Below are 12,674 nucleotides of genomic sequence, written 5' to 3'. Positions count from 1 at the left end.
TCAACAGTGCCAACGGCCGGCCGAGATCCCCGGGACTGACCCATCCCGGGATGACTGGCCACAACAACCACGATCCCGAGATCGTCGGGACTCACAACGGCCGGTGGGGTTTATAAAAACCCACGACCAACACAGTACAGGGAGGGGGGCGAGAACATCGAAAGCCATAGCCACAGTAAAACCGAGCGAAACCAGAACCCACAGCAAGCAGATAATCATCGGCCAACAAATCAAACCACAAAACTACATCCACAGTAAGCCAACACAGAAACCATCAATAAACACAAAAACGATACAGCCAACAAATCGAAGCCAACACAGCCACAAAAAAAAAACAAAAAAACAAAGCAGAATACAGATACATCAACAGAAACGAAAAGGCCGAAGCCCTTCTCATCAAGAACAACACAAGAGAAGAAAGGGGCCATCGAAACCCGAAGCGTCACCGACGGAAAAGGTAAAAAACAAAGTTTGTTTCCTAGATCTACGCCGGTGGGGGCATTATTTAGGTGTTTGGGCTTCGGTTTTGGGTTGGAGAGGTTGAGAGGAAGCTTTGGGGGGTATTTTCGTTTTCTCGGCCACCGCCGGCGGTGGCCGGCAATGGCGGCGGTGACGGTCGGCCTGGGGCCGGTCATCCTCTCCGATGAGGATGTAGAGAGAAATCAGAGAACCAAAGGTTCTCTCTGTTTAGAGAGAGAAAGCTATTGTTGAGAATGAAGAGAGTTAGGCCATTTGGCCTTGGTATCATGTATTTATGCAGGATCCAAAACGGCGCCGTTTCACCTAGGGGTCTTCTGTGTATTTTTTTTTTCACGGGTAAACTCGGTCCTCGGCCATCAGGTTTTGTCATATTTGTAATTTGGTCACTAAATTTTATTTTTCAGTATTTTAATTTGGAATTTTAATTTGTTATGCTTATATTTTAGTCCCCAAGTTATATATTTCCGAATCTGGCCCAAGGTTTTATGCAAATTTTATTTTGGTCACTAATTAACATCATTTTTTATATTATTTTTAACCTTTTTTATTTATTCAATTTCGTTTTTTTTTATTTTATTATTCTATTGTTTTGTTATTTATTTATTTAATGTTTAATTATTATTTTATCATCTAACATTTTTCGACATTTTCAGTGGTAACTTCAACTGATCAAAGGTAAGTAATTTGAATCGAGTTTTTAAATTTCAATTTAAATTTTTAATTTTTGCCATTAAAGACAACCGATAAACTAATTGGTACCGAAAGGGCGGTTCAAGGGTGCTAATCCTTCCTTGACCGTAACCGACTCCCGAACCCGACACATTTCTGGTACAACGCAGATCAGGTAAGATGGTGTCCGACCCACCTAAATTCATTTTAAAATGGTCGGTGGCGACTCTAACCCAATTATTTCAAGTCGAAGCCCAATTCCGGGGCCCAACCGAAAGACGGTTACGACAGGTACAAACCAGCTCTGCAATATATGTACGAGCTACTTCTTCGTCAAGGCATCCAAATTTTCTGAGTAAAGAGTATAGATCACCACCATTGAGATATTCCATAACCAAATAGAGGTTATCTCTACAGGTGAATGAATAAAAAAATCGAACCTGAAATTGTAAGCTTACTTCTTTTATTCAACTAGCATAATTCTTAGAGGTTTGGGCAATAAGAAAATTACAAGTAGTTACAACATTAACCATCTTTGTCAAGTGATAACAAGGATAAATAGGTTCAAGACGAAAAAGAAATTGTGAGCAACAAGATAAACTTGAAAAATGCGGTAAATTCATTTTATTTAAATCGAGTAAACAATGTAACAGCTCTAAGCATGCATGCTTGAATTGGCAATTACCACAAAAGAGTTTCGAACTGCTATTAGTATATTTCGTTCAGATAATATAAGCTCAATATCATTTTTACGTATCATATCCAATTTCTTGTGAACCTGCATAAGAAGCAAAATTGCATCAAGCTAAAAAACAAAAAAAGACATTTCTTTTTCCAAGAAAAAAAGCTCAAGATTACAGTTCATCTATCTAACGCTTTACAAGGAAATTAAAATCTTGTAACTTATAAATAGAACTTATTGGTAGTATGTTCTGGCGCTGAAAGCAAAATGTTGAGTGCAACTTCCAAACAACTTACTCAAGAGATGTGCAGGCTGCACAAAGTCCCAAATTTATTCTTAGAAGTCAATTAAGCAATCGCATGATTTGTCAACTTCAGTTCTTAGAAACTGAAACAAGATTCTTCAACATTTTCATTGCCATATAAATGCATAATATAACAGACATTATAGATTCTTTAAAAAAAAGAGGACAGTACTGAATGTTGACTTTGTTTTCCGTTGGTAGAAAAAACATCAAGGAATTTTTAGTTTTTTTTTACCTTTATTGCAAATAGGTCGCCTGTTGTCCTTTTGCGTGCAAGAAAGACTTTGCCAAAGGCACCTCTGCTAATTGGTTTGATGATCTCAAAATCATCTATTGTTGTTTTCTCTTTGTGGGACATATTTAAAGTTGACACCGTACTACTTTGAGATGCATTCTCTGAGAGAAGTCTAGACTCTAGAGTTTTCTCTCTGTTCACAGCACTTCGTTGGGCTTTTTATATCTGCTGCTTCACATGCAAGTATATATTTCTCTCTGCATGAGTAGCTAAAAAACAAGATGAATGATTCATAAGTTGAGATATGTGTTCAGTATCACAAATATTATTCTTTAACACTGTACTACCTCATAAGGGTCTCTATCCGGCCTCGAAAAGTATCTATTACAAGAGTTTTAAGCTTACTATGCCGTAAAATATCTTGCAAGTCTTGCATGCATGCAAGCAATAACTCATGAGACCCTTCTTTGGACAAGTCTGTGCCTGCTACACAATGGGCTATATCTGAAAGGTCAACCATCTGCTAGATACAAAAAAAAAAAAGGGCTGATCAACCTATACACAGCATCACACTTTGACGTTACAACATTAGATGCAAGGTAGAAGCTCATGGCAAGCGTAACATCAGGAAAATGATTGAAAGAAAGTATATATTTAGACACATGCAACTAATGCATATGCATATATAGCTTTATCCAAATATATGAGCAGATTATATTTATCAATTTAATTGGGACACCAATTGGGTGAATATATAAATGGAGAGTTTCTAATTGACAGAACTGCTCAATTAACATATTAGTTCTATAATATTCATGAGGAATTCATTAATCATTTTGGCAAATCGTTATGGATATTTTTTGCACCAAGACGAAAGGGATGACGATGTCAAAGTAAAAAATCCGAAATACTCTAGATCAACAGACCTGTTGTACATCTTCTAGCTCAGACAGATTGTTATGTTCCAACCAGAAAGAATCGAAGTGACTTCCTCTTGGAGTATTGTTAGATGATTGTGATGTCATGCTCCCAGTTGAGGATGATGCTCCATAGTTTCCAAGCCTCATGCCCAGATGACCCTTAAAGTCAATAGAGGCCAGATGAGAATCCTCAATACTGGCAGTGTCCATCTCATGTATGTCCTCAAACATTCCTTCAACACCCTTGTTTCGCCACTCACTTATCTTGGGAGAATAACCTTCAGATGTCACTGCAGAGCTCAAATTTTGCATTCTTGGATTCTCAGGGCTCCCAATGGAATTCAAATTCCGTGACTCTATAATTTGTTCCAATATTTCTGCAAGATTTACAAGGCGTTCATCTACATCTATACAATTCAGTGCACATTTATCTGCATATGCACATATATAAGAATGAGATTCTAAATGAGAAATAGGAACAGCTTCCTCACATATCCTACAGATCACCGAGTCAGATCCATCTAGTGTCTGTTCAGGCTCCATAAGTGAACCATGAAAACTATGATTGTGCTCATGAAGTGAACTACAACTGAAATTTTTCTCTTAATCTCCTACAAAATTGCCATCAGCTTGACAAAATGGTCGCTCGTGTGAAGTAAAATCAGGTTGAGATCCCTGTGTAGCTGAAATTTTCTCAGGAATAGTGGAATCTTTTCCAGAAGTTATGTCCCTCTGTACAGCTGGCTTGGGGAAAAGAGACACCTCACTTTGTCCCTGCAATTTTTTTTCACCACCAACCCTCTGATACATAGCATTAGCCGAGTAAGAATCAGCAATATCAGAAGCGAGAACCCAACTCGTTTCAACAGCAGGAATGCTTTCTAAACATTTCTTAAATTTGATCATAGAATTCTCATCAATTGGTTCTTTCTCTTTCTGGAACTGCAAAACCCTTGTACAACGTGTCAAAATGAAGAGCACGCGTGTGCACAGCCACTTCACCAATACTGTTTGACACTGTTGTCTTTTTTCTGTCAAAGCTTGAACTATTGTTTCACATCTAACACGAAATTCGGAAGAGGTCATTTGAACACATTGTTGAGCAAGATAAAAAAGATCCTCTGCCATTTTGCGACCCTCTGGAGGTGAGGAGTTTATGGTCTGAAGAAAATCCATCACATCTGCAGCAAAAGTAGCCAGCTCCATGTCTACCACCTCTTTAGCAGCATCAAATCTTGAATGTAATGAACCAAATAGTTCCTGATTATCAATTAATAAAAAGAGAAAGGAAAAGAAACATTTTGCAAATTAATCAGAAATGAAAGAGTCCAATAGAACTGCTATTGTGGCTAAGTATCAGAAACATAAGTAATTTCAGAAAAAAATCAGAAACATAAGCAGTTAAGCACCAGCTTCTCCATTAAGGTTTCATAATGGTACTACTATTTTTTCATTCAGAATTGCAATAACAGTGATCCACATAAAGTGATACAATTTTTTCTACAGCAAACTGGTAAACTATCAAAAATCTAATTAATGAGATTGAGAAACAAATATTAGAATCAAGCTGTTACTTCAACATGCAATATAGGCGAAACCTCTCAAGAAAAGAGAAAACTACATTGTAGTAAATAATACTATGAATTCTTCATGTAATGTCTAGAATGTTAATAATTTTGAAAATAAATTGCAAAAATCCTTTAGATTTTATTTTATGTCATGGAGGAAGAGAAAATCATGTTATTAACCAAGTTCTTTCTTGAAAAATACCAACACAGTACCTTTAAATCGTTGTAACTGTGAGCTCGAGGATGTGCAGATGTTTTACCACCCTTAGGTCCTAATTCATGTGAAAAACTCTTTAGACCTTTTGACACTTGCTATAGCCTGCTCTCTCTGCTGAAGATTGTTTTCCGTTGAACTTATTTTCTATTCCAGGTTTAGTTCTCACACGTTCTTCTTTGTCACTTGTTTAAATTTCTGATATACCATCCTGTCAATCATGGTTTCATTGCAACACAAAACTACAATGAAACTGTTGAAAATTGGCACACCAAATTGCATCATTAATCAACATTATGGGTGGCAATTTGGTGGCATTAATGGGGCGGCAAAATTGGTCATATTTGGCCACCAAATTGTTGAAAATTTTGGATGGTAAAACTATGCAATTAGTCATTGTAATTTAGGGTATTTACAAATTAATCCTTAAAGCTTCAACTATAAATACCCTAGCTCATTTAGCTTCAAAATCATCCCAAAACATTCTAGCTTTCTTCCAATACTGGAGAGAATTTAGAGAGTTTCTTGAGAGTTGTTTTCTCCTTTTTATCAAGAAAGAATTATCATTGTTTTCTCCTTGGTAGATCGAGAGAGGTTGTAATTCCTATTTTTCTCATAGTGAAATTCTTCTACCGTTGCCCGTGGTTTTTACCCTATATTATTTAGGGGTTTTCCACGTAAATTTTGTGTCTCTTTTATTTTCATTTTTATTTTCTCAAATTATTAGTTGCGATTTTACTCTATCCGATAGCCGTCTTCCGCAACAATTGGTATCCAAGCCAGATTAGAGTGTGTAATATCTGCTTATTAACTTTGTGGTTGCCACCAAAAGGTGGATCCTCCAACATAAGAAAGTAAGAAGTTATTACCCATTCTTTGAAGGTTCCAGAGAACTATTCACGATAGTGAAATAGTGGGAGCTATCTGTAAACGAAGCAATGGCAACGAAATTTGATATTGAAAAGTTCAATGGGAGAAATTTTTCATTGTGGAAATTGAAGATGAAGGCCATCCTAAGGAAAGACGGTTGTCTAGCAGCTATCAGCGAAAGGCAGTAGATTTCACAGACGACAACAAATGGATCGAAATGGACGGAAATACTATGGCAAACTTTCATCTAGCATTAGCAGATGAATTATTGTCAAGTATCGAGGAGAAGAAGACATCTAAGGAGATATGAAATCATCTCACCAAACTGTACGAGGCCACATCGCTGCACAATAAAATTTTCCTTAAGAGAAAATTATACTCTCTCCGTATGCCAGAATCTACTTCAGTGACGGAGCACTTAAATACACTGAACACTTTATTTTCTCAGCTTACATCCTTAAGCTGTAAAATAAGAGAACAAGAACGAGTTGAACTTCTACTTTAAAGTCTATCAGATTCGTATGATCAACTCATCATCAACTTGACAAATAGTAATGTCACCAATCTAGTCTTCGATGACGTTGCAGCTGTTGTTCTACAAGAAGAAAATCGGTGCAAGAACAAGAAAGACAGACAAGTAAATCTGCAACAAGCAAAAGCATTGACAACGATGACAACGATGAGAGGGAGATCAACAGAACGTGGCCAAAGTAGCAGTCACAAACATGGTAGATCGAAGTCGAGAAGCAAGAAAAATTTAAAGTGTTACAACTGTGGAAAGAAGGGTCACTTGAAGAATGATTGTTGGAGTCTAAATAAAAACTCCAATCCACAAGGCAATACCGCAAACACTTCAGATGATGGAGATACTCTATGTTGTGAAGCGTCAACCACCGTGGAAGGAAGAAAACGATTTGCAGATATATGGCTAATTGATTCGGGAGCAATATATCACATGACCTCAAGAAGAGAATGGTTCCATCATTATGAACCTGTCTCAGGAGGATCTGTGTATAGTTACAATGATCATGCCTTAGAGATCGTTGGCGTGGGAACCATCAAATTGAAGATGTATGATGGAACAATTAAAGTTGTTCGAGATGTGCGACACGTGAAAGGTCTGAAGAAAAATTTATTATCCTACGGATTGTTGTATAATAATGCTAGCAAGATTGAAACACGGAAAGGAATCATGAAGGTGTTCCGTGGAGTGCTTGTGGTGCTGAAAGGTGAAAAGATAGCTGCAAACTTGTACATGCTGAAGGGAGAGACATTGCTAGAAGCAGAAGCCTCTGTTGCCTCATGTAGTTTAGATTCTACAATGCTATGGCATAAGAAACTTGGACACATGTTAGAACAAGGAATGAAAGTCCTTGTGGAGCAAAAGCTACTTCCAAGCTTAACAAATGTATCACTTACTTTGTGTGAGCATTGCATAACAAGTAAGCAACACCGGTTGAAATTCAACACATCAAATTCTAGAGGCAAAAGTGTTCTAGAATTGGTTCACTCAGACGTATGGCAAGCACCAGTAACATCCCTAGGTGGAGCAAAATACTTTGTCTCATTTATTGATGACTATTCCAGGAGATGTTGGGTGCACCCTATTAAGAAGAAGTCAGATGTGTTTTCAACTTTCAAAAACTTCAAAGCGCGTGTGGAACTTGATTCTGGAAATAAGATCAAGTGTTTCAGAACAGATAATGGAGGAGAATACACAAGCGAAGAATTTGATGACTTTTGCAGGAAAGAAGGCATCAAAAGACAGTTCACAGTGGCAAACACTCCTCAACAAAATGGAGTGGCAGAGCGGATGAACAGAACCTTGTTAGAAAGAACAAGAGCAATGTTGAGGGATGCAGGCCTAGAAAAATCATTCTGGGCAGAAACAGTCAATACCGCCTGTTATTTTGTGAATCGAGCTCCATCAACGGCAATAGAGCTGAAGACACCAATGGAGATGTGGACTGGAAAACCAGCTGATTATTCAAACCACCATGTATTTGGAAGTATAGTGTACGTGATATACAACTCCCAAGAAATTTCAAAGTTGGATCCAAAATCTAGGAAATGTAAATTCTTGGGGTATGCTGATGGAGTAAAGGGGTATCGCTTGTGGGATCCCACTGCCCGCAAAGTGATCATCAGTAGAGATGTTATCTTTGTAGAAGATAAACTACAAAGAAAAGAAGACGATGATAGCGCTGAAAAGTCAGAGACTACTCAAATACATGTGGAAAAAGAGTTTGAACAAGGAGATTCTTCTGAAGCAGAACCAGCACATGATGAACAAGAACCAGAGAGTTCTGAAGCTCCAACAACTCGTCAATCAGATCGTGTGAGAAGATGTCCCAATTGGCACTCAGATTATGTTATAGAAGATAATATTGCATACTGCCTTTTAACAGAGGACGGTGAGCCATCAACATACCAGGAGGCAATAAACAACTCATATGCTTCACTGTGGATGATGGCGATGCAAGAAGAAATTGAAGCCCTTCATAAAAATAATACATGGGACCTTGTACCACTACCACAAGGAAGGAAGCCAATTGGTAACAAATGGGTCTTCAAAATCAAGCGAAATGGTGACGATCAAGTTGAGAGGTATCGTGCAAGACTGGTGGTCAAAGGATATGCTCAAAAAGAAGGTATTGATTTCAATGAAATATTTTCTCCTGTGGTTCGACTAACAACATTTCGAGTAGTCTTGGCAATGTGCGCTACATTGGACTTACATATAGAGCAGCTAGATGTTAAAACAGCTTTTCTTCATGGAAATCTTGAAGAAGAAATTTATATGCTCCAGCCTGAATGTTTTGAAGAAAAAGAAAAGAAGAACTTGGTTTGCAGGTTGAACAAATCTCTGTACGGTCTAAAGCAGGCGCCGAGGTGTTGGTATAAGAGATTTGATTCTTTCATTATGTGTCTTGGATACAACAGACTTAATGCAGACCCTTGTGCTTATTTCAAGAGGTCTGGTGATAACGATTTTGTTATTTTGCTGTTGTATGTGGATGAATGTTGGTTGCAGGACCCAACAAAGATCATATTGAAGAATTGAAGGCGCAACTGGCGAGGGAATTTGAAATGAAGGACTTGGGATCAGCAAACAAGATTCTAGGGATGCAAATTCACCGAGACAGAAGCAATAGGAAGATTTGGCTTTCACAAAAGAATTACTTGAAGAAACTCTTGTCACGATTCAGCATGCAAGATTGTAAGCCAATTTATACCCCTCTTTCTATTAACTTCAAATTATCCTCCAGTATGAGTCCTAGCAGTGAAGAAGAGAGGATGTAGATGTCTCGAGTACCGTATGCATCAGCAGTGGAAAGTTTAATGTTCGCTATGATATGCACAAGACCAGACATTGCACAAGCAGTGGGAGTGGTTAGTCGGTACATGGCGAATCCAGGAAAAGAGCATTGGAATACAGTAAAGAGGATCCTGAGATACATCAAAGGGACCTCAAATGTTGCTGTTGAAAATATTTTAATGTTTCGATATAACAAATTAAGTTAAATAAATTTTAAGATTTTACAAAAGATTTTCTAAGTATATTCGATGTAATTATTCGAATATCAAAATATTACTCCAAGTCTTTCAAAGTTCATTTTAATCTTTACTAAAGTGTAAAATTGTGTTTTATACTTAAACTATTTTAAAACAATTTTACAAAGTATTTCGAGCCTTAATCGAGCCAAAAATATTTTTTTAAAGGGTTTCAAGAAAAATCAGATTGTCCAGGGGTACAGATTCCCCCCAGGGGGAACCGATTCCCCATGAGGGGGTATCGATTCCCCCCACGCTCCAAGCTATTTTATTAATTATTTCTCATCCCCAAACAGCTCCAAAACATCCCCAACGACTATATACGACTTCAAACACATTCCAAGCTATAAATACAAGCTAAGGACACTTGAAGAAGCAATAGAACAACTATCCAAGCAATCAAACACAAGAGAAGAGTTTTTCATTCTTATTTCATCTTTCTCTTGTATATATTTTTTTCTTGTAAGATCAATCTTGTAAACACCTACCTTAGAGAGGTTTTCTTGTTTACATTTCTTATCCTTTTGTAAAGGGGAAATGTTCTAGCTAATCCCTTGTAAAAGCTAGGAAAAAGTTCTAGTTTACCCCGGAAAAACTAGGGAGTTTGTAAGGTTACTCTTTATCCTCAAAAGAAAGAACAAATTAGTGAATTTATTGGAAAATCCTTGGTGAGGAGCTAATGTAGTGGACGTAGACTTTGGTTGAGAAAGTCGAACCACTATAAATCGTTGTACAATTCTCTATCTTTAATCTCCTTACTCCCTAAACACAAAACCGTTCCGACTCCTCTTTACAAACCGTTCCGGTTGTCGATTTGAGCTTCCGAAAATCCTAACAGTTGCATTATATTACGGAGGATCAAACTTACTAATAAATGGGTATATAGATTCTGACTATGCAGGGGACTTGGATAAAAGCAAATCTACTACAGGATATGTGTTTAAAATTGCTGGTGGAGCTGTAAGCTGGGTTTCAAAATTGCAGTCAGTTGTGGCTACATCCACAACAGAAGCAGAATATGTAGTAGGTTACACAAGCCAATAAAGAAGCAATATGGTTAAATATGCTATTGGAGGAGCTTGGGCACAATCAAGAGTATGCCTCTCTGTTTTGTGACAGTCAAAGCGCCTTGCATATAGCAAGTAATCCAACATTTCATTCAAGGACAAAGCACATATGAGTTCAGTACAATTTCATTCGTGAAAAGGTGGAAGAAGGGACAGTAGATATGCAGAAGATCCATACCAAAGACAACATAACAGATTTTATGACGAAGGTGATCAACGCTGATAAATTTACCTGGTGTCGATCCTCCTGTGGCCTGTCAGATACGTAAGCAATATGAAAGGTACAAGGTAGAAAGAATGGTGTGAAGATATGATTGTTCCAATCAAATCTTCAAGTGTGAGATTGTTGAAAATTGGAACACCAAATTACATCATTAGTCAACATTATGGGTGATAATTTGGTGGCATTAATGGGGTGGCAAAATTGGTCAAATTTGGCCACCAAATTGTTGAAAATTTTGGATGATAAAACTATGCAATTAGTCATTACAATTTAGGGTATTTACAAATTAGTCCTTAAAGCTTAAACTATAAATACCCTAGCTCATTTAGCTTCAAAACCATCCCAAAGCATTCTAGATTTCTTCCAATACTGGAGAGAATTTAGAGAGTTTCTTGAGAGTTGTTTTCTCCTTTTTATCAAGAGAGAATTATCATTGTTTTCTCCTTAGTAGATCGAGAGAGGTTGTAATTCCTATTTTTCTCATAGTGAAATTCTTCTACCGTTTCCCGTGGTTTTTATCCTATATTATTTAGGGGTTTTCCACGTAAATTTTGTGTCTCTTTTATCTTTATTTTTATTTTTCTCAAATTATTAGTTGCGATTTTACTCTATCCGATAGCCGTCTTCTGCAACAGAAACTACTATGCAAACAATGTTAGAAAAACTAAGTGTAATTTAATGTCGCCTCAATATTTGTATTACTACTGAATCCTTGAGTGGAATTCCTTGAAATATAAGATGAAAATCACTGTCCTATCTTCTTTCCTTTATGTTCTGAAAGAGATACAAAACCAAAAAGAGCAACAACTACACATTAATTTCTCTTTCCAACAATCAATTCTTCATTAGAAAATAAGGAAAGGTAAACCAGAGATTGAATACAAGGATAAGATAAGAAAATATAATGAACTCGGAAAAAATGAAGTAAGAATGTAAGGCAAAACAAGGAAAAAAAAGGCTTGGGTATATTCACCTAGATCATAACCTAAGGTAATAGCTTTAGTAGAAGTATTATCCATAAAAACTTCGATTAAAAAATTAAGCCTAAGAGCTAATGGCACGGTGCACTATTGAAGTTACAAGAATCCTAATTAGACTCGTGCTTTAATAGATGAGAAAAATTTATGTGTATAAGAAATGGGGCAAAATTGATGGAATCCATGGATAACTATTTTGATGTGGCATCATTTAAATGACACGACCCTGCAAACAACAACACTATAGTCTCTTTAACTTGTTTCCATGGTCTCATGCAGGGATTCATTATCTATGGTTAACAATCTTCTTTTTTATCAAACGATAAAATTTTAGCAATAGCGAGTTGAATACACTCTTTCTATGAAGGGGCAATACATATTGATTCAAAAGATAACAAAATGATACTCATATTCGTTTTTTTTCCTGCTTAATCATCCTTAAGCTCTTAGGCTCACTCCTGGAAGCAAAATTTGACTCACTCATTAGGCTTTTCATTAGTAAAAGCATAATCAAAACATGAATTAAGTTTCTTAAATGGCTCAGGAGACTATTATTTAAATAACAGATGTTATTTAATTGAATTTGAGTATTAATATTATTGTTTTTCATGTAATTAAAGAAAAGTTTTTAGGAGTATACTTCCATAACCATGTCTGGACAAACATCAAACAATGTCAGGCACATATTTGAAGAAAATAAAGAGTTGGAGCACCACCAAGAATAGGTATTTTTCAAACCATATTTGAAACAAGGATTCATGCTAAAAGCTTTTGCATTTATTCTTTGTTTATGTAAATTAAAATTACAACATTGCATGCTCAAATGGCTTCATAATATCTTATGAAAGGCCAAGGAATTATTTGAAACCACCCCTTTGAAATTCAAGTTAATGGAAGCTGGTTTTAATAG

At 36.7% G+C, this 12,674-nt stretch overlaps 1 pseudogene; it reads right to left on the bottom strand.

Moving 5' to 3' along the window:
- LOC120168185 lies at positions 1 to 5,294 on the bottom strand (annotated as a pseudogene).
- Positions 5,295 to 12,674: the final 7,380 nt, after the last annotated feature.

Source organism: Hibiscus syriacus, unplaced genomic scaffold, assembly GCF_006381635.1.
Source record: "Hibiscus syriacus cultivar Baekdansim isolate YM2019G1 unplaced genomic scaffold, ASM638163v2 tig00111715_pilon, whole genome shotgun sequence".
Lineage (NCBI taxonomy): Eukaryota > Viridiplantae > Streptophyta > Magnoliopsida > Malvales > Malvaceae > Hibiscus > Hibiscus syriacus.
Note: the sequence above shows the minus strand (reverse complement) of the source record. Positions and strands in the feature narration are given on the sequence as shown.